Here is a 10,423-nt window from a genome sequence, read left to right on the forward strand (position 1 = left end):
TATGCAGAGGCGCCGAGGGTGCTGCTCCCCCAAATGAAACCATGGTGAGGTGTTTGGGATGCTGCTCCCCTAAATAAAACTGTGGTGAGGTGTCGGGGTGCTGCTCCCCCAAATTAAACCATGGTGAGGTGTCGGGGTGCTGCTCCCCCAAATTAAACCATGGAGAGGTGCCGGGGGTGCTGCTCCCCCAAATTAAACCATGGTGAGGTGTCGGGGGTGCTGCTCCCCTAAATAAAACCATGGAGAGATGTTGGGGTGCTGCTCCCCCACATAAAACCATGGTGAGGTGTTTGGGATGCTGCTCCCCCAAATTAAACCATGGAGAGGTGTTGGGGTGCTGCTCCCATAAATAAAACCATGGAGAGGTGTTGGGGTGCTGCTCCCCCAAATTAAATCACAGAGAAGTGTTGGGGGTGCTGCTCCCCCAGCCCCAGGTTTGCAGCTCAGGACCCTCCCAGCCCCATCCCTGTGGGTTTCAGAGGGACAAGAGGCATTTAAATGATAAATCACAATGCTCGGCAAGGATGCAGCAGGAGCAGCTCTGGGGGTCCCTCCTTCTGGAGGGTTATGGAATACATCCATGGGATATTTCAGCAGTGGTTTGGCAAAGCTGATGCTCCTCTTTGAGAGGTGGGAGGGGAAATAAAGCTGAAGGGAAAGCTCCTTCCTCCCCTCTTTTTAATGCGCTGTCAGGAGGAATTTCAATTATTTAAAGCTCACAGGTACGTGCTCCTTGCAGCCTCTGAAATGAAACAACGCCCAGCTCTCCTCAGCCCCAAACCCAGGAAGGTTCTGGGCCGCTGCGTTCAGCTGAGTGCAAGACAGGCCAATTAATTAAATCAGTAAATAAGTTCTCCTAATCCCATTAACAAAAGAGGAGCTGGAGATTAAATCTTTGATGGCACTCGCTGCAAAATTAATGCAGGCAGTCTGTTAGGAAATGTATTCTTCCCCTCACCTCGCCAAGGATAGCAGTGCAGTTTTATAGGACAGGGCCTTATCAGGAGTGGGAAATTGATGTAAAACCAGCACAGATCTCATTAAAAGGCTGTAATGAGCTGCAGACACAACGAGCTGGGCCTGCTGAGCTCGGGGCTCTGCCAGATCCTGCCTGTGCCACCACGGGGAGGGGACATGGGGGTGCTGCCCAGGGGTTTGGGGTCCCTGTGGGTTTTCTCAGCTTTGGGATGAGGCAGGAAGTGCCTGGGAAGGGGATTTTTCACCCAGGGTGGGAGGGAGCAGGGTGGGATGCTGAAACTCCCTGGTATCCCTGGCAGGTTGGCAGCAGGGGACTGCCAGGCTGGGGGGAGGCACGGGGGGCGGTGAGAAACATCCTGGAATCCTCCCAAGGTGCTGCTCCTCCTCGGCTTCTCCAGAGGAGAAAATCCCTTCCCCAGCCCTGGGAGCAGCACCACCGGAACCGAGGGATGAGGGGGGAAATTCCTTTCTTCTTCTTTTTTCATGGTTTGTGGTTCTTATCCCAGCACTTTCACCAGGGGGGTGAATCAAGGATGGCTCCCCTGGCTTGTGCCTGGCTTGGTGTTTTCTCAGGGTGGGCTGGAGGGGTTGGAGGTGCTGATGAAAGGGGGGGATCCAGCTGTGTCCCTCAGAGGTCCCGAGGGAGAATCCCAGGGATGGTTTTCTCCTGCTCCAGCCTAAATCTTGGCTGGGGGTTTTCTCTCCTGGAAAAAGGAGATGCAAACTCTGTGGTTCCCAAAGTTCTGGGACAACCTCTCTGGATTCAGCTCCTGCTGCTCCCATCACTCCTTCTCCATTCTCCTCCTGCTCTTTTCTCCTCCCCATCTTTCCCCAGGACTCATTCCCAGAGAGGAGCTGCTCTGGCAGGCTGGGGGTGGATTTGGAGCGCAGGATTGTGGATCCTTTCCCATCTTTCTTGTGTTTCCAAGAAGGAAATCCCTCTTAAGCCCTCGGTGGGTGTGATGGGCAGCACATGCCAAGGATGAGTTAAAGTCCCTGTCACATTCCAGGGAGATCCTGGAGGCAGATCCATGGGGATCTGCGGCCAGGCCAGCTCGGGGGAAGCAGCTCAGTGATTTACAGGAGTGGAAAACGCTCCCCTGGGTGCCTGAGCTGCCACCAATCCTTCGAATTTAACTCACTGGAGCTGCTCAGGGAGGGCCTGACCTGCTCCTGATTTATTTTCCCTGTATTGGAATTGATGACAGCAGAGTTATCCAGAGTTTTCGTGTGCCTGAGCTCCCAGAGTTTATCCATTGCCATTGGAACTCTCAATGAATAGAAACATAATAATAAAAATTAATATATACATGAACATAAAATGAATATATAAATTAATGTTAAATATTCTATAGATCAAATAAATAAATATAAAAATTAACATAATAGAAAATAAATATATACATAAATATATACATTTATATATAAATATATACATAAAATATATAAATCAATGTATAAATGAATAAATAGATGAATGTATGAATTAATGCATAAATAAATATATAGCCCTCCCTGCTTTGATCCACTGGAGGATCTGCCAGACTGCCAAACTGCACTTCCAATTCCACAAAAAAAATTCCAACTGGCTCTTTTATTTTTGAAGAGGGGCTAAAAAAAGGAGAGTGGAAATGCCAGGGATTTAGAACAGACAAGAAAAGCAGGTGTTGCTTTGTTTCCTTTCTGGAAAGCCACTTTTAGATCTGATTTTCAAATTGCTGCTGCTTTTTGTGAATCTCTAAGGAAGGTGTCAAGACAGATCAGCTTGAAAGTGCCTGTGCTGCTCTCTCAAAGTATTTTGCATAAGTGAGGCAATTCTTTTGCTAAATAAAAACACACAGTTGGGCCTGGAAGAGGAGAAAATGTCCATCAAGGATGCAGCTGATGCCAATCAACACTCAGCCTTCAGTGCTGCAATACTTTCCTGGCTGAAGGCAGGGAAAAGCTCCATCCTTCAAGGATTTCTCTCATCAGGGATTTCTCTTTACATCCCCCCAGAGCAGCGTTTTCATGGGGGGGTTTACTTGCAGCTGGGGAAAAACCTTTTTTGGGGAAGTGGTGAAATCCAACTGGAGGAATGAGGAACTTTGCTCCTCCAAGGCTGAGGCAGCGTGGTCCCGGCTCGTGCCTGGGCTCAGGAGGTCTCTGGGACTTGGGAAGGGCTGCCAGGCTCTGGGATCTGCAGGAATCTGGGAGGGGCAGCAGCTCCCACAGCTTTTGGGGGATGCTGCAGGTGGGGAGGGTGTGGGATCTCAAAGCTCATCCCAATCCACCCCTGCCATGGGCAGGGACACCTTCCACCATCCCAGGGTGCTCCAAGCCCCATCCAACCTGGCCTTGGGCACTTCCAAGGATCCAGGGGCAGCCACAGCTGCTCTGGGCACCAGTGCCAGGGCACCACCACCCTCACAGGGAGGAATTCCTTTCCAATCTCCCACCCAGCCCTGCCCTCTGGCAGTGGGAGCCATTCCCTGTGTCCTGTCCCTCCATCCCTTGTCCCAAGTCCCTCTCCAGCTCTCCTGGAAGCCCTTTAGGAACTGGAAGGGGCTCTGAGCTATCCCTGGAGCCTTCTCCTCTCCAGGAGAACACTCCCAGCTCTCCCAGCCTGGCTCCACCCTTGGGAGCCTCTTTGTGTCCCTCTGGACCCGCTCCAGCAGCTCCAGGGGCATGGCTTGGGATAAAAGGGGATGGGATGAAAGGAGGATGGAAGATGAGGGTGGCAGAGGGCTGGGGAGCAGAAAGAATGGAAGAGACACGGAGAGGGGATGGGCTGGAGGAGCGCAGGGCTCCCGCTGTCCCTCCAGCCCGGGCAGTGCCAGGGGGGGCCGAGCGGCTGCGCCTGGGATGGGGGCGGCTCCTTGGGGCGCGGAGCGGGGCGGCCCCGGCCGTGTCCCCTCCCGTGTCCCCTCCCGTGTCCCCTCCCCTCGCCGTCCGCAGTGCTGCCGCCGGAGCCGCGCAGCGCGGCCGTGCGCGGGGAGCGGCCCCGGAGCCCCGGGACCCCCAAACCCCGGCACCCCGGCCCAGGTAAGGGGGGGATCAGGGGTCCCCCGGCTCCGCGGCGGGGATGGATCTGGAGTGCCGCGGGCTCCGCAGGGACAGGGACCGGGATGCGGCTCTGGGGGATCGGGATGCTCGTCCGGGGGTGTTCCTCGCCCCCGCACCCCGCTGTCGGCCCGGGGAAAGTTGCGGCATCCCGGAGGGTGCGGGAGGTGGGTGACACCCCCACGCCGCGGTGTCGCCCGTGGGTGGCCGGTGGCAGCGGCTGGAGCGGGTCCCCGGCGGGGCGTGGGGCTGGCAGCGCCCGTGGCTGCGGCTGCGGCGAGGCTCTGCGTGCTGCTGCTCGTCCCAGCCGTGTGCGGACAACTTTGAAGCGTGTTGGGCATTTGCGGGGGTTGAACCCCCCAAAATTGGCTTTTTTTCCCCGTCCCCGGAGTGTGCCCTGCGGGAGCTGCGGTGGCACAGGGCTGAGCCCCTTCCCAGAATCCTGGCAGCGGGGGGATGTGGGGAGAGCCCTGACCGTGCTGCTGGGACATTTTGGGGTGCTCTGCTCCCTGTTGGGGCTCTGCAAGGGCATCGCTGCCCGGTCAGGGCGGCCCGCGGGCTCTGGCAGTGCTGCTCCTTCCCCAGCATGGACCGAAGTGAAGGAAACGGCTCCAAAAACCTTTCTGGAGTAACCTGGAACCTCCAGGAGGCAAAAGTACGTCGGGAATGAGGCTGGGGCTGCTGGAAGCTGTCGCTCCCAGGGATGGGTTCTTCCAGAAAAAGCAACTGGTTCTGTCTCTTGCTGGTGTCTTTCTAATAATTCTGGTTATAACTGGAGCAGCAATTTGTCTTTGTGTGATGATGAACGCTCCTTCATTTCCCTGCTCTGAGCAGAGGCAGCTGCCCCGGCCGTGCCTCTGCTCTGGGCTCGGGCCATGGGAGTGTGTGTGGATCAGCCTGATCCCCCTCTTCCCATGAGGTTGCAAGAAAAAAACAAACAAACAAACAAAAAAGAACAAACCCAAAAAACCAAAACAAAAAAAAAAAAAAAAAAAAAAAGAAAAAGAAAAAAAAGAGGGATAAGGCTTCCAAACACGGCCAGTTGGCTCCAGGGATGCAGAGATGAGAACAGATGAACCATTTGCTTTAATTACTGGTATCAAAAGCCCAGGCTGCAGCTTAGCCTGAAAATAAATATTGTTAATGTTGTGACACTGGGCTCTATTTGATGATGCATCATTCATCCGGGAGGGATTGAGCGAGCTGCGAGCTGCTGCTGCTGGAGGGCTGACTCAGACCTGCCTCGGGGGTTCCGTGGGGAGGGCTCAGCCCGGAGCTCTGGGGCAAAGCCTGGGGCTCATCCCGGAGCTCTGGATCTCATCCCGGAGCTCTGGATCTCATCCTGGAGCTCATCCCGGAGCCCTGGGGCTCAGCCCCACTCGCGGCACAGGGAATGGCTGTCGCATCCCGTGGGCATCCCGCGGGAGGGGAGCGCCGCAGCAGCCTCGGGCAGCGCTGTGGCAGCGCCGGGCGATGCGCTGGGAGCTGCCGGCCGTCACCTGCAGGGTGGGAATCCAGGAATGCCAGCCCCGCTATTCCTTCTCGGCTGCAAACCCCGGCTCCAGCTCGGCTCCCCGCTCCTTCACAGCCTTCCCTTTGCGCTGCCCGGCTCTGCCGGCCGCGGAAAAGGCGATTTTTTGGTGTGGATCCCCCTTTTGTCAGAGAGGGTGACAGCCCGGAGCCCATTGCGGGGCTCTGCGTGGGGTGGAACATTCCCAGCTGGTGGAAAACTGCTGCGGGAGGGTGCGGGGCCCCAGCCTGGCTCTGTGCGCGAGTTTGGAGGGACTTGTCGCGGGGGGTGACAACGACGGTGGCGGCAGCGGCGACCCCTGGGCCAGCTCGCTGGTGGCCCCGGCTCGCTGCCCTCCTGCCGCCCGCAGCCCGGTGACGCTGTCACTGCAGTCGCTGCTAATTAGCGCTGATAGTAATGAACCGCTCCAGGTGGTCCCAGCCGAGCCCGCAAGGGCTGGGAGGGGAGGGATGAAGGAAGGGATGAAGGAAGGGAGGGATGAAGGAGGGGATGAAGGGAGGGAGGGGGCTCCGCTTCCCCAGGCCGGGCTGATGAATTCCCCCGCCTTCCTCAGGCCGGGGAGTGGCTGCGGGTGAGGCCGTGCTGGTTGATAAAGGTTCCCTGGTGGGGGCAGCGATTCCCTTCTCCAGCCCTGGCAGGTTCGGATGCAGCTCTCTGGATCTGGTGGTGGTGGGGGCACGTCTGGCTCCGTGAAACCAGGTACGGAAGGGGGTGCAGGGAGGAGAGAACGGGGAAACAGGGAGCCCAGAGTGTCCCAGGCTGGCGCAGACCCTGAGCTGGTGGCTGTGTGCTCCTCCCTGCCCGTGCCCTCGGGGATGCTCACACTCCCCACAGCCCTGCGTGGCTCCTCTGCCCCAGCCTGGGGACGCCACCCCCGCTGTCCTGTGGGTGACACCGCAGCCCTCCACCACCCCTGGGGCACCTCGTGGGGACTGTCACTCTCCCCTGGCAGCCAGCAGGACCTGCCACCTGCGAGCTCACCCGGCTGGTGCTTCCCAGCCTTTCCCAGCGCTGCCCCTCTCGCTGTCGCTGTTCGAGGGTCCCTGCTGGAATTCTGGTGGCTCTGGCCACGCTCCCTGTCCCTGGCATCGAGGGTGTGATGCTGGCTGCCTGTGCCCGAGCCCTGCAGGGATCTTCCCGTTGCTAAGCAGCTCCCGTGGAGCGATGGCAGCACCGGGGTGGGCTCAGACCTCACCTGGATCTGCCCCTCGGGCAGAGTTGGATACACCCAGGAGTGGGTTATTTATTTAATTTTTTTTCCCGTTGTCTTTCCTGTAATTAATCAAGGGGAGTAAATCCTTGTGACAGCACCCTAACGGTGTTTGGTTTGAGAGGGAGCTGCTGGAGGAAATGTCAACGTGCTGCTTAAATAAAATTGACTGAGCTGCTGCTCAGCTGCCTTGGGACGCAGCTTTGTCTGGAGGATGACGGGGAGCTGGGAATTCAGGGGGAGAGGAATGAAGGCAGTTCTCAGCACCTTGTGGGAATTTAAAGGCAGCAGTGCCATTAGCCAAGCCAAAAGGAGTTGGTGTTCCCAAAGACTCCCAGGGGATGTGGCGTGGATTTAACTGGAGGGCACTGGAGGCATCACTTTGCTTTTCCTGCCTCTGGTCTGTCACTGTCACCTGTGGACTGTGGCTGTCACACTGAGCTTTAATTAACTAATTAGCACCCCACTGAGCAGGGAAGTTGTGGGGCTGCTGTTCCCTGCAAGGGTTTGGTGTGGAGCTGAAGGGTGAGGTGACCCCAGTGTTGTGACTCGCTGGCTCTGGGTCATTCCCAAAAGCTGCATCCCCAGGAGCCCTCAGCCCCCGTGGGGCAGTCAAGGGTCTGATCCCACACCGTGGCTGTTGGAGGATGTGGGAACATACAGGGTGTGCTGCCGTGGCTGCGTCACCTGGGGTGACACCTCTGGCGTTGTCCTGTCCCTTGCCCAGGTGTCCGGGAGGAGCTCCAGCCCCAGCTGAGCTCTGCCTCCCTCCCTCTGCTCTTACAGGAGAGCCTGGGCCGTGGGCTGCTCCCTCAGCACCATCCCCTTGGGCAGCTTGCCCAACTTTGCCCGAACTTTCTAAAGGAATTTGCACGTGGGATGAGACAAATGCTGGAATGTCGGGGCTGGAGGGAGTTTGGGTGTGTGGGACCCTCCGGGGCTGGGCTGCCCTCCTGCCCCTCCCTGTCACCTGCTGATCACCTTGCAGGGTTACACTGCTGCTCTTGCAGGTATTTTGGGGGATATTTTCCCTTTTCCCCCCACCCTCTGCAGGTAAATCCAGCAGTACCAAATCCTGCCTGGAGCCAGAGGACACTGAGGACCTGCTGCCCCTCCCTGTAGCCATGAATGTGCTCCACAGGGAATGGTGTGGGGTGTGCAGTGGGCAAAGTCCTTTTCCTGGGAAGGGACAAACCTGGATGTGTGGTGTGGTGTGGTGTCTGTGCCAGGTGTCTGGGCAGGATTTGGAATTCCCTGTGGTTTGCAGCCCTTCTGGGTGCCAGGCAAGGAGCAGGGCAGGACCTGGTGCTGGTGGACTTGGGAGATGGCTGGAAATGTCCCCAGGAGCTGGGAGGGGTTTCCAGCCAAACTTGGTGGTTTGGGATGTGTGCCCTGAGTGGTGAGGAGACAATTCCACCCTGGCTCATCCAAGCTTTGGCATTTGCTCCTCACACTGCTCATCTAGAGGGGGTCTCCATGGGTCATTGTCACCCCAAAATGAGCCCCATAAAGCAATTCCATCCTCATCCCCTATTTTCCCATCCCTGGCTCCAGCTGTGGAGCATAAACCCACTCTGGTGCCAATGTGCAAACCCCACCATCCCAGCAGAGAATCGGTTGGATCCACTCCACTTCCCAGCCTCCTGCTTGCTGATGACACCCAATAATCTCCCACCTGGCACCAGGGCAGCAGCTTGGGCTGCTTGGTTGGGGTCTGGCTGCTGCTCCGTGTCCCAGGTGAGTGGATGATGCCCAAAATCTGCATTTTTCCACCCGGATTAATCACATCAGGCTTTGTCAATGGAAAAATTACCTCATCATTGGCACTGGCAGGTGGTGAGAGCAGCAGACTTATTCAATATTTAAGAAAGCTGCATTGCAGAGCTCAGGAGGCTGGAGGGAGAAATAGGTTGCCTGTGTCAGTGTCTGCTGCTGGAGACAATCCCCTATTTTCCCATCCCTGGCTCCAGCTGTGGAGCATAAACCCACTCTGGTGCCAGTGTGCAAGCCCCACCATCCCAGCAGAGAATCAGTTTGGATCCACTCCACTTCCCAGCCTCCTGCTTGCTGATGACACCCAATAATCTCCCACCTGGCACCAGGGCAGCAGCTTGGGCTGCTTGGTTGGGGTCTGGCTGCTGCTCCGTGTCCCAGGTGAGTGGATGATGCCCAAAATCTGCATTTTTCCACCCGGATTAATCACATCAGGCTTTGTCAATGGAAAAATTACCTCATCATTGGCACTGGCAGGTGGTGAGAGCAGCAGACTTATTCAATATTTAAGAAAGCTGCATTGCAGAGCTCAGGAGGCTGGAGGGAGAAATAGGTTGCCTGTGTCAGTGTCTGCTGCTGGAGACAATCTCTGCAGGCATCGGCTGGCAAGCTGGTGGAGCTCGCTGGAAAAACCTCACCCTTACCCTGGGAGCTTGGAAAAGATGGAATTTTGTCTCTTCTCCCCGGGTTTGGCATTCCCAGGTGGTGCCTCTTTGTGCCGGGCTCCCTGCAGGTGTCCAGCTGTGGGTGGCTCTGGTCCCTGCAGCGCCATGGGGTGGCATGGGCTCATTCCATGAGCATCCCGCTGCCTTTCCAGCCCTCCCCCGGCTGCTGGAGGGTGAATGGGACCTGCTGACTCCTGACACTGCACCTGCTAACTGCTGACACTGCTCCTGCCAGGTTTTGGGTGCTGGAGGTGAGCCCAGGAGTGAGAGGGACCCACGGGGGGCGTTCAGTCCCATTTTATTAAAGCGTGGCCAAGGCCACGGGCTCTGTCACACAGCAGCAATGGAGCAGCATGACTGGAGTCATGTGGCCCTTCCTCAAGGCCAGAAATTAAGACCTCACTGCTATTCCTTGCTGGTTTATTTAGCTGTTCTTTTGCACTGGGTGCATTGGGAATTTGCACAGAGTGGTTTTTGTATTGCACTGAATAGCTTATGTTGTATCACGTGGTTTGTTCTAACTTTCACCATCACATGGCCTTTCCCTCACCCACCCCAGTACCCCCTGGTGGTCTCTGCCTGGGTGAAGAGACCCTCCCCTTGCCTCCCCTCACTGTATCCCATTGGCTGTGGGCCTCTTCCTCTGTCCCCATTCCCTGGGGTATAAAAGTCCCCTGCCACCAGGGAACGCCCTCTTTCTCCCACGGGTTTGTCCACCTGCTGTGTCTCTGAATGAAGGAGAACGTTTCCCACGTGGAGAGGAGCACTTCTCAATCTTTTACCTTTGTCTGTGAATTATCCTGTGGGCCCAGGAGTGAGAAGGACCCACGGGGGGAGTTCGGTCCCGTTTTATTAAAGCATGGCCAAGTCCACGGGCTCTGTCACACAGCAGCAATGGAGCAGCATGACTGGAGTCATGTGGCCCTTCCTCAAGGCCAGAAATTAAGACCTCACTGCTATTCCTGGCTCTGCCCGGGACCTGCCGCCTCGGCGCCGGCGGGAGCTGCCAGCATCCCTCGGAAAACCTCGGGATGAGGCAGCTCCTCCCATCCCCAGCGACACCAGGGCAGCAGATCCGGGACCCTTCGGGGTCAGCCAAACCCTGGAAGGTCTTGGCACCCTCCTAGGTTGGGATATTTCCATTTCATTAAGGAAATGCTGCTGCATCCCATCGATCCCCGCTTGGATGGCCACATCCTGGTGCTCAGGAGCCAGGATCTGGCA

Source organism: Onychostruthus taczanowskii, unplaced genomic scaffold (genome assembly GCF_017590055.1).
Source record: "Onychostruthus taczanowskii isolate IOZ18803 unplaced genomic scaffold, ASM1759005v1 scaffold32, whole genome shotgun sequence".
Lineage (NCBI taxonomy): Eukaryota > Metazoa > Chordata > Aves > Passeriformes > Passeridae > Onychostruthus > Onychostruthus taczanowskii.